This window comes from Gossypium hirsutum, chromosome A04 (assembly GCF_007990345.1).
Source record: "Gossypium hirsutum isolate 1008001.06 chromosome A04, Gossypium_hirsutum_v2.1, whole genome shotgun sequence".
NCBI classification, from domain to species: Eukaryota; Viridiplantae; Streptophyta; class Magnoliopsida; order Malvales; family Malvaceae; genus Gossypium; species Gossypium hirsutum.
Window position 1 is genome coordinate 58,168,288 of NC_053427.1, and position 15,640 is coordinate 58,183,927.

The 15,640-nt window shown below is 33.4% G+C and overlaps 1 pseudogene; it reads left to right on the forward strand.

Annotated features, from left to right (window-relative positions):
* The first annotated feature begins 7,098 nt into the window (after positions 1 to 7,098).
* LOC121228126 (ethylene-responsive transcription factor ERF024-like) lies at positions 7,099 to 8,308 on the forward strand (annotated as a pseudogene).
* Positions 8,309 to 15,640: the final 7,332 nt, after the last annotated feature.

A 15,640-nucleotide genomic window follows, 5' to 3' on the forward strand; every position in this document is an offset into this window, starting at 1 on the left:
GACCAAAGAATCATATGGCTTACATTTATAATCATTGGAATCAAGACAGTAGAAATAATTGCACAAAGTACTACAATCTAAGCAATAATCGGACAGATACAGTTTTTAGTTGCTTGTAAACCAAATAAGGAATAACCCAAAAGTAGTACCTCATAGCACGCGATACCACATTACGTAGCTACCAGGGACCCCAGTTATGAGATATATAATGGCAAGAAACCAAATTATTGGACTTGGAATAAAATATAAACTTATAGCATGATAAAGATGTCAAAATAAAAATTAAACACTTGACAAATTAAGCACAATACTAACTTTGAAAACCCACCTTCTCTTTTGATCCAGGCTGTAGTAACAACTACCACATTCCAAGTGAGACAAAGAACCAAACCTTCCATCCAAATAAAATTATAGACTTAAGTCAGCATTGGCCATAATAACAAATTGACAATTTAGACGTTTTTCAAGATGTGAACAAAAATGAACATTAAAGCCAATACAAATCACATTTTTAACTGAAAGACTCACTGAAGACTTATAGGTAAAAAGAGCAAGAAAAAAATGGAAAAAGAATAAGACAATCCAAAACCAACATCCAAGCATTCCATCTTTTAACCGAACCAACCCTCCCTACTAGTTTAAACTTTAAAGAACAGAATTTGGAAAACACCTGATAAAGGGCGCAAGAAAGAATACCAGTTGAAGTCTAACCTGCATGGGAAACGATTTTAGCTCATCAAATATAATAAATAATACTTCATTACTGCATCAATAAATTCAGAACTAGATTTTAAAATTTCACATGAACCACGGCTCAAACCAAAATCAGTTTATCTGATGGCAGAACAATTAATAAAAAGATTTTAAAAAAAAGAACAGTCAATTGACTTAAATTATCTAGAAAAAGTCAACTCAAGAAAGGAAAGAAGAGTAAAAATGGCCCCATACTAAGTATATAACTCCAACAATAATGTTGTTTCAGAAAAAAAAAACTCCAATAATAATGGAACGAAAACGATAGTTCCTATACAATGTACTTTATAGGTAAAATTTTGCTGTCAAGATGACATTGTAGCAATAAATGTTTCATTAGGATAAATATCAAAATTAAATATAAATTTTAATTTAATGTGTATTTTCATACATGAAATTTAATTTTTTATAATTTTATACATAAAATTTAAATTTAATTCAATTTTCACAAATCACTAACAACATTATCAAATTAGCACTATTTTACATTGATATATTGCATACATAGACAATTATATTAATCCAATATGAAAATAAATGTATGTATTCATTTCTTTAAATATGTACAATTGAATCAAAATTAAAATTTTATGTATAGATATGAACCATGACACTTTATATATAAAATTGATATACATGAACTGCACATTGAACCAAAGTTAATATATAAAATTTGATGTTTATTCGATAATATTATCCATCTTGAAATTATGCAAATTATGGGTAATTTTTGTTTCTTCTGTAAACTATATTCGTTTGGTTATGTGCAAGAAGTCTAATGCAAAGGATTTGAATAAGTGTAAAACATATTTGAGAAAATGATAAATTCAAATAACATAAATCAGAGAAAGAAGTTGTATAAGATTTAGCACCACAGTACATGAAATGACTGTTTCTGCTACCTAATTTCTCAACAGCCCTCTTGCCACCATCTTTAAAACTCTTACTAAGCACCAATAACATACACGTAGGAAGTCAAAAAGTAGTCAAAAATCAGTCCATAAAGCTAGGCACATGAAACATTGTTCTCAATCTTCTTTTCTAGTGGACCCAGTACCCTCTTTTAAATGCAGACAATCAACAAGACAAGGTCAGCTCAGTGGCTAAAGGCTATCCTAAGTTTTGAGCTAGCCTTCTTGCTTTGTCAATTTGTAAAGATGAAATTTCTATAGTGAAACACTTATATTCTTCATTTAAACAACTTTTAGTTACAAGCATATTAAGAATTCATTAACCCAAACTCCTAATGAGTGCTTGATGAACATGGCATGAATAGAAATTTTAAAAAACCAGAGAGAAGAAAGAAAACAATTCATTATGCATATAATCCTGAATAACAACTGCCAAAATTTTATTTAAAGGAAAATCCTCACCTCCTTCATAATTTCCTGGCAAGCTGACGATTGCTTTTCATCCTTACATAGAGCCAATACCCTTTGAACATAACTCTTTAATGATTTTGGGAACACACTAGCCTCAAAGTAATAAAGCAGCCATCAATTGTTGTTCAAAAATCTGAAATATGTAAACCATGATAAGTCTTTTCTTTTTCCATAGGGAGGCAGAGGGCAGTTAAGGGCACTTGTAACTAAACCATACAATCTAAATCTAAGAGAATAAAGGACTTAAGAACAATTTCTAAGAGTGATTTATGTCTAAATCATCATCTGCCACATTGCAAAGATGCACTTTAATTCAGCATTGAATAATCAAGCAAGTTTAGCCATATCCGTTTTACCAAATACAATATTTAATATTGTAGTTCGGATACTTAAAAATACACTTAAAAGTGATAAAACTGTAAAAACTTATAAATTTCTCAAGAGAATAAATTATTCTTTGAATTACAATTCAATTATACATCATGGCTGTTGTTTCCCTAAACAACAGGACTACTACAAAATAGGATTAACATACTAACATGGTTGAGTAGACCTAGACCATCATACTAACATGGTTCTTTTTACTTCTAATTAGTTTCAAAAGCTCTTTCCCAAACTCGCTCACCGTAAGGTTAACTTCCATCAATAATATTACAAGCATGAAATGAGTATTTCCTCGTTTGGTGAATTTTATCCTATATTACTCTCTCAGCAAAACAATGAAGTTCTCCAAAGATACAAACTAAATGATCCTTACAACTAAAATTTAAAATGTAAAAGACAAAGAGTAAGCAGCAAAGTCGAAACTAACCTCTTGTGTCATTCTTTTTTGAAGTTATAAATGGCTTGAAGCAGTTTGGGCAAATTCTCCCATGGGCATTCTTCCCTAACTACTTTAAAAAACAACTGTTCCTCCACTGTAATCGGAATGTGCTATAAATCATTGGCAAAACAATATCGATCTATAAATTGAACCTGGAAGAGAGAGAATAATGAGTTTTGATAGCAGTGGCGATGGTAGATCGAGCAATGATTTTGAATTTTTTTTATAAATCGCGGGTCAAACAGAACCCTAAAAATCTTTTTTGACTAGGTGAAGCCGTCGTGAAAACATAATAAAATAAATGGAGAGTAGTGGAGGGGAACAAAGTTGTAATCATGAGAGGGTTAGAGCGGAACAAAGTTGTAATCAAAACGACACCGTTTTAATAAAAGTAAAAAAACATTTGTTTATGGGAAAAACGCCGCTATTGCTTTACCTTTAGCGGCTTTTTTTTTATAATCACCACTATTCCTTTACGTTTTGCAACGTTTATGAGAAAAATGCCGCTATTGCTTTACCTTTTGGCGACATTTATGTAAAAAATGCCACTATTGCTTTACCTTTTGCAGCGGCTAATGCTTTACCTTTTGCAGCGTTTTTGGTCCAAATACCACTAAAAATACCGCTAAAAACCTGTTTTGCTGTAGTGTATCTACCATACATAAAGGTACCATCAATTTGTACAAATGGCTTGTAGTATAGAAATGTGTCTCGGCATTGCTTAAAGCTCCAGAACAGACGCTTGAACACGTGGCATCCACGGAGCGATCTATCGTTGTAGTACGCAGGTGCCGTTTTAAGGTTTGTTATGCAACCTGGGACATATCTCTCCAGCACCTGACACCACTGCCACACTTCATTATAATAAGTGTCCCACCCACCATACATCTTTTCCAACGCCTTCTGCTTAGCTATCCAAGCCTTGCGGTAGGAGGGCGTGTACTTCAATTGGCTATGAATATTGGCAATTAATACTGGTACTGAAGTTCTGGGATCTGCCTTTACCGTCGGTAGTATTAAGCTAGTTAACATATCTGAATCCATCCTAGGATGATTTTGTGAAACACCTGTCAACGAAGTACATTAAATAATACAACATTACGTAATAACAGTATTATTCAAAAACCCTAAACACCTAGTGATATTGTACCACCAACATATGTATGTGGACCTTTGTACTTTTTTTATCTCCCACAGGCCTGTCTTTCTCCTCAACGAGGCCATGATTTTCCATAAACATGTGTCATCTTGCACTGTACACTTGGCCTCAAACTTATCGTATTTCGATTTAACCACGTTGTAGTTAACCCTATTCATGATGTTATGTTGTTTCAATGCACCAAGAAAACTATCCTTATTGGAAAACTCCTTACCAACTTCCAATTCACCCGAATCCAATGACGAACTTGTACGGTCATGCCTTCTGTGTGGTAGATTTGGAAACTCCAACGCATCATCTTGAGATAGATCAACATTATGCATGTGGGCTGGAGGCGAGAATACCATGAACCACGGATTTTCTTCTTCTTCTTCATCTGAACCCCCTTCAACATCTTCAGGTATGGTTAGAACAGGATCCGATTCAGAAAATAATACAACTTTTGCGCCATCAGGGCCGGGCTCTCGAGGTGGATCCACATCGAACTCATCATCTGACCCACCATCATCTGTAACGAACGAGGTCCCCTCGCTAGTGGACGTAGTAAGGAGTACATCATCCCTTCTTGTGGACGTTTCATACCGTCCCCAATCAGATGTGGATTGCCAACCACTAGAAGTTGATGTCATTCCCGAGTACGTATTTCCAGTATCGAACATTGACTCACCGAGGTGCATGTCCCATCCACTAACAAAGTGGCATACAGGAGTTGTGTATTCTATACTGCCACCAAACACGGGCACTTCCGTGTTCTGCCTCCCACTAACGGAGTGTCGGGTAGGGGTCATGTATTCCTCTCGAATATCAGTAAATATTGAAGTCGCAAATGCATCATTTGGCAATGAAAATTATACATATAACTCAAGATAAGATGATCCACTAGCAAGATGAGTCTGCACCATTGCCTCCAAGCTACGATGACCTTTGATGTCGAATGAGTCATATCTCACAGGATCAACTGAAGCACAAAATCGATATTTAATAGATAAAACTTTCATTGGCGTCGTTCTGAAGGTTTTATGCCTAATTCTTTTACGAAGTTCGGTCAAATCTATGTTCTGGTTAAAAACCAGTCGCGCTGTGTTCTCCAATAAAAAAATATTGTTCTTGATGTCACGGACCACACCATCATAGTAAATAATAGCACTAATACGTTCACTCATCTTTAGTTTCTATTCTACTTTAGCCTCAATTTCTCTTGCTGTAACTTATGCAATCTGAGAATGAAAATTGGCTCATTTATAGTCAAATTTGGCTCATTTATAGTCTAACGCCAAATAGGAACTACTGTAGAAAAAGAGTGTCCACGTTGGAGCTTTTTTCAGTAATTTTCCTGACAGTGCATCCTGCTTGAAGCATTTTGGATACTATTTGTTCAGAAATGTCTTTTCAAAATTATTTTTTCAGATGCTACTGTAGAAAAAAAAAACATTCACGTGGGAGTTTTTTTCAGTAATTTTGGTGACAGTGTATCCTGCTTGAACCATTTTGGACACTATTTGTTCAGAAACGTCTTCTCAAAATTATTTTTTCAGATACTACTGTAGAAAAAGAGCATCCACGTGGGAGCTTTTTCCTGTAATTTTGCTGACAGTCCATCCTGCTTGAAGTGTTTTGAACACTATTTGTTCAGAAACGTCTTCTCAAAATTATTTTTTCAGATACTACTGTAGAAAAAAAAGTTTTTATATTGCTAATATATTTTTTCCAAAACCATAAACACAAAAATATTTTTAAAAAACTAAAACATAATTTAATTAATTAACCCTAAAACCTTAAATCCTTAAAATCCTAACTCTAACCCTAACCCTAACCCTAACCAAGCAAAAAATCCTAACCTTAAAAAGAGGCAGAATGCTCCCCCAAGAACGCGTTTTGCTGACATATCACCAGAGATCGCGCTTACGTAGAAGCGTTTTTAGAGGATTTAGTCATTTCCAGTAAATAATAAAAAAGTTAGTCCTTTTCCGTAAAAATATTTAGAAAATCGCTTTTTTTTTTGGTGTAATGGCCCTTTAAAAACAAAGGTTCTCCCGTATAAACATTTTTATTACTTAACATTTGTTGAATATTATATTTTAAAAAATGCTGACTCATCATGGCACTTGATAAGCTACTGAAGCTAATTTTTTAAGTATTGTTGATAAATTCAAAATAATACTAAAATTAAGTGATAAAGTAATTTTTTATAGAAAAATTTCGACAAGAAGTTTTTAGGTAAAAAAATTATAAAAGTTTATGTGTTAGGAGTTAGATTGTATTTTGTCATTTTTATTTAAAAAAATGGTAAGTTTATATATGTTAAATCAAAGAGCAAATTGGTCTTTTTATTAAAAATTGTATCCATTTCTACCATTAAAAACTGGACTGACTGATTGAATAATCAGACAATGCTACGTAGTATGCCATGCATACCTCCTGTTGATGTATAGACACTAGTTTTTAATAATAAAACTTGATAGAATTTTTAATAGAAAGGCTAATTTACTCTTGAATTCAATGTACAAAGATTAATTTACTCCTTTTTTTTATTAGAAGAGATAAAATGCAATTTAAATCATAATACAAGGTTCTCTATAATATTTTAATTGTGGTATTTATTATGCATTAATAAATATGTGTAAAAATTCATTAAAAATATTAAATTTAAGTTAATTTAATCTTTTAACCGCTTTATTATTATAAATATGAGAGAGGTAAGCATTATTCATTTTAGCAACAATTAAGAATTAAATTAACAATTAACATTGAAACAAATGATCACAAATATTAAACTAAATAATTAATTAATTTTGGCCATAATTTACCTAGAAAACTTTTAAAGTTTTAATGGTTGGGATATGGAGGTGAGTATTGTAGAGAAGAAAAAACGAAACGCACGCGACACAAGTTTTTTTTTTGGGGGGTTAGATTCTTGAAGGAACATGTTTTCTCAAATATAATAATTGTAGTTTCGAACTTTAGTATGATTATTGGGGGAACAAAAGTTGGTGTTGAAGTAATCCCCAAAAGAATGACTGTTGAGATATAGGCAAATAAATACACTTCTATTTTGTTTTAGAGCAGCCAAAAACGCAGTCCAACCCACATGTCCAACATATATCTGGTTTACACCCCAACTATCAGCAGGCTGCACTTCATCAACAACTGGTTTGCACTTTTGCAGCCTTTTCGAGCTTTGTCAAATCTCTGCAGCATCAATTTCCATCCCCCATAAATGGATTCTCTCATCTCCGGTTTCAAACCCAGGAGAACCTTCCCGCCATTTGTCTTTGCAACTATCATCTCACCATGCATTACTCGAAACCCAGAAAGAGTTCCAACGCTAGCAGCGGTGGTGGCGGTGCTTCCTCTTCTGCTGGTGGTGCTTCGGAGCGTCACCGGTTATATAGGGGAGTAAGGCGTCGGACCAGTGGGAAATGGGTGTCTGAAATTAGAGAACCGAAAAAGCCCAACAGAATCTGGCTGGGTACATTTCCCACTCCTGAAATGGCAGCTATTGCTTATGATGTTGCGGCACTTGCGCTAAAAGGCCAAGATGCTGAGCTTAACTTTCCCAACTCCGCTGCCTCTTTGCCTGTGCCGGCCTCCAGCTCCCCTAGGGATATCCAGGCGGCTGCTACCTCTGCTGCCGCTGCTTTAGGGGCTGCAAACGATGCTTTATTTGGGAATGAGGATAATGAAAGTCAGGGTAATAATATCAGTCGGGTAGTGCCCGAGAAACCCACGACGGCTTATGAGTTTGTGGATGAGGATATGATCTTTGATATGCCTAATGTTCTTGCCAATATGGCTGAAGGGATGCTTCTCAGTCCTCCTCGCTGGGACATTGACATTGCTGCTGATCATGTTCCCGCTTATAACACCGGAGATTATGAGAACCTTTGGAAATTCCCTTAATATATAGTAATGATATAAATATCTATACTAATAGTCTTAAAATAACTATGAAAGCTCTCCCTTACAATGAAAAATGAAAAAAGCAAAGACCAGTGGACACTTTTAGTATATAACAGCGCCAAGCATGAGGTTGCTACCACAAACCTGGGACGGGTGTTTTTGATTGTTTTGTACAGGATTTTCTGTTTTTATGAGGGGCCGCTGTTTGTCTCGCCTCGATTACTGTAAATCTTCTAAGTGTCCGTACACTGTGTGTCCGTACACTGTGTGTCCGAGTTGAAGCTTGCTTTAGCAAATAAAAATGTTTTTGAGGCTGCTTGTTTATAATCGTCCGAAGCTGAAAGATAAAAATTGACCCAATTGAATTCATCTGCTGGGTTTGTTGTAAAAGCCTTTTTTGCAGGTTTTGTCTGTGGCTTGATCGGAACAACGTGCAGTTTACAGCACAAAGCAACATATATTCTGATGATCTTCCAACTGTAGATTATCAGTTTTAGTCGTCATGATTGAGTTTTTTTTTTTGCACTGCAGAGGATCCATCCGACAGGTATATGCTTCAATACGGCAACGGGAAACAGTCATGATGGTTTTAAGATAAGCAAAATATGAAGGTTTTTTTGATGAAAAAGAGTAATCCGGAATTGCAGATGTTGCTTAAACTTTAATTAAATTAAACCAAAGAAGATAACAAATCACAGACTACAAATTTCCAATATTGTTTGGTGCAGAGAAAAGCAATGCAAGTTGGGAGGTTTAGTCAATAAGAATAATTAAAACGTTGATTTATGGACTTCAATTATCCCTCTCAAACCATTTAATTAACTTAAGATTCTCTCTTTTTGTATCATATATCATATATAATATAACAAATATATATACAATTAAATTACACTATGTTTTTTATATTTAATTTTTTAAAGATAATTTATGTTTCAAAAAGCACCTTTACGTTTAAAAGAAATTTAAAGCAATCTTGAAAGTTTTAAAAGATAATAATAATTTTAAATATTAAGTTATGATAATAATAAATAATAATTTTAATTTTAATGTAGACTAATAAATATAATATAATATATATCTAATCTAAAGGATTACATTTATTTTAACGTGAAACCTACATTACAAGAAAGATCTTATTTCTTTTGAAAGGTATGAAATTTTCTTTTTTACTTAGAGAAATATATTACTTTTTATTTTTCTTTATTTTTTTACTAATTCTTTTTTCTTTCAAAATTTCACTTGCATTTCTTTTTTACAAATTCAATGTATTTTTCTTCATTTTTCCTTTTTAAAATCTTGGAAGTCAGTTTTTTAATTCATGAATTCTTTTATACTTATTATTTTCCCATTATTCCAGATTGTTACTTAAGTGATAAAAAAGTTTCAAGAAACAAATATTCGTTGGCATACAAGTTATCAATGTTAGAACAAAAATTTCGAAGACCATCTTTCTCAATTTTTATTCTACGGTAAGACTAAAGTTTCCTTTCTTTTATATTAAAACTTTCTCTTAGATTTTTTTCTCTTTATTTTTTTATCCATTAAAACTCCTTCCACTTTCATCACTTCATCCAATTTCTCGTCTCTCGTCATTACAACTTAGTTCTTCTCAATCACTACAACTTATTAAGTTATTCTACCATAAAAGGATTTATCAAGTTAAGTGCTTTACACCATTTAAAAAAAAAAAGAAAAAAGAAACATTGTGTGAATCATATAAACTTTGTACCTATCATTTTATTGTTAGACATATTTTATTGTTAATTTGTCACCATGTTATATTCTGTTTTGACTAAGTCTTTAAACATGTGATCTTATAAGTTATCATTATCTTGGAAGTTTGTTAGTCATGTTTACCCATGTTCATTTATTTTAGCTGAGTTAGTTAATGTAATTACCTACAAAAGCCACTCTTTTAATGGAAGAATTGAATCACATTTCAATTTATTATTTTCTTCTACTTCTAGTAGTGGTATCAGAGCTTTAGTTATTAAAGTGAGTGTCTTTCAATTGTGGGTTGTAATGTCTTCCAAGAGTTTTGTTCAGCTTGTTATTCTTTACTTTGATGGTCATTGTGATCATTAGATAATGTTGATGGAAATTCTGAGGTCTAAAGAATTTTGGCCAATTATTGATGGGGGAATCCGAGAAAAGTAGAATTGGTATTGTTTTGACCAATGCTCAACAACTAGAGCTTAAGGGACAAAAAAAGAAAGATTTGAAGGCAAAAAACTATCTTTTTCAAGCCATTGATCGTTCAATCTTGGAAACAATTCTTTGTAAGGATATGTCAAAGAAAATTTAGGATTTCATGAAGAAGTACCAATGGAATGCAAGGGCAAAGTGACCATAACTTCAAATGCTTCATAGTGAATTTGAGACCTTGCGCATGAAACCAGGAGATTCGGTGTCAGATTACTTCTCACTTAGGCTTAGTTTGGATGGGCGATTGTGTGCGGTACGGTGCGTTTAGCTTACTTTTTGTCTCATGCTATAGTATCGCTACTGTATCTAATCTCACCACCACCGATATTTTTACACTAACCGCAGGTAAACGCACCCTTAGTATGGTAATTGCAAACAAGATGCAGATTCATGGAGAGAGGCTTGCAAATATTACCATTGTTGAGAAAATTTTGTGGTCCATGTTGCCAAAATTTAATTTCGTTATTTGCTCTATTAAAAAATTGAAATATCTTAATACTCTTTCTCTTGATGAGTTGCAATATTCTTTAATGGTTCATGAGTAGAAAATTATCCAACAGGATGCTAAGGAGCAAGCTTTGCAAGTAGTCACAACTGTAAAAAATTTTAAGTGCACAAGAAACAAGTGGAAAGGAAGAAACTCAAGTAGAGCTTAAATGGGGAACCAGAAAAAGGATGGTCAGAATGGTTGTGATCGACAACACTTGTATAATAGGAGACCAAAATATGTAGACATATCCCACATTGAGTGTTTTAGGTGTCAAAAGGATAGAATTATCATTTTGACCGTCATACAAATTTGAGTAGAATTCTTAGAAAATCCTAATTTTGTAAAAGTGAATGAAAACGGAGGAAGAAGTCTTTTTGTTGATATTGTGTCAACCCTCAAAAGAACCCCGTACAAGTTTATGGTATTTGGACACTGGTTGTAGCAACTATATGTGTGGAGATAAATATGCTTTTTTTGAGTTGGATGAGACTTTTCATTCAAGAGTTAAGTTTGGTGATAATTCCCATGTTGCTATCAAAGGAAAAGGACAAGTGAAAATCCAAACAATGTTTTCATCTATGCAGATATTCTCTGATATGTTCTCTATTCCCAACTTGAAAATAAATCTACTTAGTGTGGGTCAACTTAAAGAAAAAGGCTATGAGGTGTCTATCAAAGTAGAAGTTTGCAGGATCTAATATTGTAAATGCCTGTTTTTAGTCAAATTGGAACAGTGGTTTTGGGACCACAAATTCAAGGTTAAAATATTTATTCTATTATTTTTTTGAGGTCTACAGCATGATAGTATGATTGTGTGAAAATTTCATTAAGAAATTTTATCGATTGAGTGCTTAATTTGATAAAAAGGACTAAATCGCATAAAGTGTAAAAGTTGGATTCTAATAGCTAAAGGGGTCTAATAGCTATGGAACTTTAAAGTGGAGGTTCTTAAATGGTAATTAGATCATTAATATAGTTAGTGGACAAAGATGGACATCATTTTAGTGATTTTTGATGATTAATTAAAAGGTTAGTTTAGTAATTAGCAAATTAAACTAAAAACAAATAAAGAAAACAAAAGTACCATCTTTTAGTTCATCTTCTCCATCAAATTTTTGAAGAGAAAGAAGCCATTTTTAGGGTTAGACATTCGACCAAGTTCATCTAGTGCATGTAAGTGTGTTTTTGTCCCGTTTTTAATGATTTCTATGTTTTTGGAGTCGTTGTAACTTAATCTAGCTAGCCCAGAGACTAATTTGCAAAACTGTTAAAGGTTTAGAGTTTTACCATTGATGAATATGTGTGTATCTTGATGTTTGATGATAGAAAATGAATGGTTGTTGTTAGATAAACAACATTTGTTAAGTGATTTTTGATAAATTTGTCAATTAGGGATTAAATTGAGAAATGTGATAAATTGTGTAGTAAATATCTGAAACAATGAAAAATATGGGCTACTATGAATAAAAGGGAAATTCATCTAGCATGGATGTGGACTCAATTACGTGAATTTGCATTTTTATGAGCTAGGGACTAAATTGTAAATAATTCAAAATTCAAACGATAAAAGTGTAATTTTGCCATAATATGATTTTTAGGTTAAATTGAATAGAATGATAATTAAATAAGTTAAATTTGATTATGTATAGATCAAGAAAAGTAAAGTTCGGATTTAGATTGGGAAAAAAACAAGATAGTTGATTGATAGCTCGATTCTCTCCGTATAAATTCGAGGTAAGTTCGTATATTAATAAGCATTAATGTAATTGTGTTTTAAAATGCTTTATAATTATATTGTTTATGAATACGATCTTACGAAAATGTTTGACGAAGATTTGACAATGCTAAATCCTGGTTGAACCTTAGGAATAGATAGGATACAAATGACATGCCATTAGAGGTTATTGTGTTTGGATGCTAGTCCATATGTTCTACCGGTGGCTGAGTTTTTCGGCAAGTGTTGCGGATTCTCGTCGGCTTGTGTGAGCAGCACTGTGTAGCTACGTCTTAACCGTCAGCTTGTGTGAGCAGACCCGTTGATAGCTCAAGAGTGAGCATTATATGAGATATGAGATTGAGATGGCTTCTGCCTGGTATTGGCACTTAGGGTGCGAGATTCCCAAGTATCCGATATTATTCCAAATGGTTTAGCGGGTAAATCGATGAATTGGAAGAGTATGAAAGTGATACGAGTTAGTATAGATATGTACTTGAATTATACAATCATTGAATCGAGGAAATGGATGGAATTCATGTCTAACATTTGGATTGAATATGTGTTAAGTTTTGGATTTAAATTGAATTGCATTATGTGATGTTTAAATACTTGAATTGTAGTTGAATGGTAAGTTTTACTTATTAAGCATACGAGCTTACTAAGCTTTATAGCTTACTCTGTTTACTTTTCCGTGTTTTATAGTGTTTTCGAAGCTTGCTAGGATTTGGGAGTCGTCGGAAATCTCATCACACTATCTAGCTGTCATTTTAGTGCTTTTGAACTTATGTATTTGGTTATATGGCATGTATAGGAGTTGTGGTTAATATGGTTTATGTGTTTATAATGGATTTAGCCAATTGATTTGGCTTGTAAATTATGTATGTTTTGGTTATGTGTATAGCCATGTGATTTGGCTTATTTTGGTATACTTGGTGATGTATATATATATGTGCAAATGGCCTTTGATATGTTGTGTATAGTTTATTTGTGAATGCCATGTTGTAAATTGGTATCTTGTATAGCATATGGTTGGAATTAAGATGAGCATATATGCTAAGTTAGGCACAAAGTCTAAAATAGGTAATTGACCATTTAGGTGAATTGTGAATGTGAAATTGGTATGTTTTAAATTGGCAAAATATGATCTTATGAGCATTATGGTTGTTGGTATGGAAATGACGTGAATTAGGCTTGGTTGAGATTGGTTGAATGCCTATTGATGCTATGTTATATGCCATTTGATATGTTTAGGTTGATGCACATTTGGGTGAGAAAGGTGGCTTGGAAAATAGCCTATTTTTGTCCACACGGGCAGAGACACGGGTGTGTGTCTCAGCCGTGTGTGACACATAGTCAGGTGACACGGTCGTGTATCCCCTGATGTTTATTAGAAACCAAGTCAGTATGCTCCACACGGCCCAGCACATGGGCGTGTAACTTGGCCGTCTGTCTGCTGATGTTTATTAGAAACCAAGTCAATATGCTCCACATGGCTCAGCACATGGGCGTGCTTGGCCGTCTGGCATAAGTCAGTATACCCTACAGTTTTGGCACGGCCTGGCACACAAGTGTGTGAGGCCATTTCGAAGGGTACATGGGCTAGTCACACGGGTGTGTGGTTGGCCGTGTGACCCAAGTCAGAGAGTTACACGAGGTTGGACACAGACTGGGACACGACCATGTGATCCCACTTCGAATGTCCACACGGGCGTGTCTTTGGCCGTGTGTCCCATGTATTTTGAAAAATTTTCTATGTTTTCCAAAAAGTTCCAAAGTTATTGGTTTAGTCCCGAACCACTTTTAATGTATGATTTGGGCCTTGTAGTCTCGTATTCAAGACTGTATGATTGATTGTGAATGACTTTATTTGGGAATGGAAAATGTATGTGAAATGTATGATTGTTTATAAAATAAGTTTGTAATGCTCCGTAATCCTATTCTGACAACAGATACGGGTTAAGGGTGTTCCAAATATCCTAATGTTGGGTTGATTTCTCAATCCAAGATGATCACGAATAAGCTTTTCCCAATTTCGATGCAGAATTGTTAGCTTTAGTATCCTAAACTTTTAATATAACAATATTTAAGATAAAATTCTATTTATATTTTCTAAGCCATTTGGTGAAAATAATTATTGGAACTTTTGTTAAACATTTTCAAAGCATTTCAAAGACTTGTAAAAATACTCAAAAACATGTTTTAAATGTGTTTTAGTTTATTTAAATGTTTTTGAGTCAATCAAAAATATTTTTAAGTGTTTTAAACTCATTTTATACTGGTTTGGGAAGTTATATCGGTACTTGGAAGAATTTCTATCAATATAAGTAAGTTTGAGAGCACTTAAAGCATACCTCCGGACTTCTATCGATACAAGTAAGTCAATAAGCAATTTCTAGATTCCCCTACACCTTCTATCGATACAAGTATTAGTACAAGTCTAAACCCTTAAAATCCTTAAACTTCTACTGATACAAGTGGACTTTTACCGAAATATCGGGCTTTGACAGTCATAATTTGAAGACTTTTATCAGCACAAGTCCACTTGTATTGATACAAGTATATCTATAACTACAAATAAGATCGAATTTAATGTTCTAATGGCTAAAATTCATCCCCTAATGACCATAAATGTCCACAAACTTATTCATTAATACAAATACAAGTTTAAGACACATCAAGACAGTAGGAGAGACATATCCAACCATCAAACACAAGATAATCAACTTAAAATCTTTATTTTCTTCATTTCTCTTATGCATATTATTGAGAGCTTATTGTAATATCTTTTCTCGCTTTCAAATCTTAGTATTTAGAGCTTCAATTTGCAAGCACACAGCTACTAGAGGTTCATTGTTAGTTTGTTCATCTTTTTTTTTCGTGTAGAGAGTAAACTTAAGGTTTTTTAGGTATAAAACTTTAAGTAGATTGTAAAAGGTTTTAGTTGAACAAAAAAAAAACTATGACGGGTTCTAGTTTAACTATAAAAGTTAGAGGAAAAGGTTCTACCTTAACATGGTGAAAAAGATAGGGATTATAAAGGTTATACCTTCTCCTTGAAAGGTATTAATTCTAGTAATGAATAGGGAATCCTTTGTGATGAAAAACTAAGGTAGTGGAGGTAGACAATTAGGGTCGATCCACTATAAATTGAATTGTCCAAGCTTTTCTTCACTTTCTTTATTATTTACAAAAGTTTAAGAAGAATTTCAAA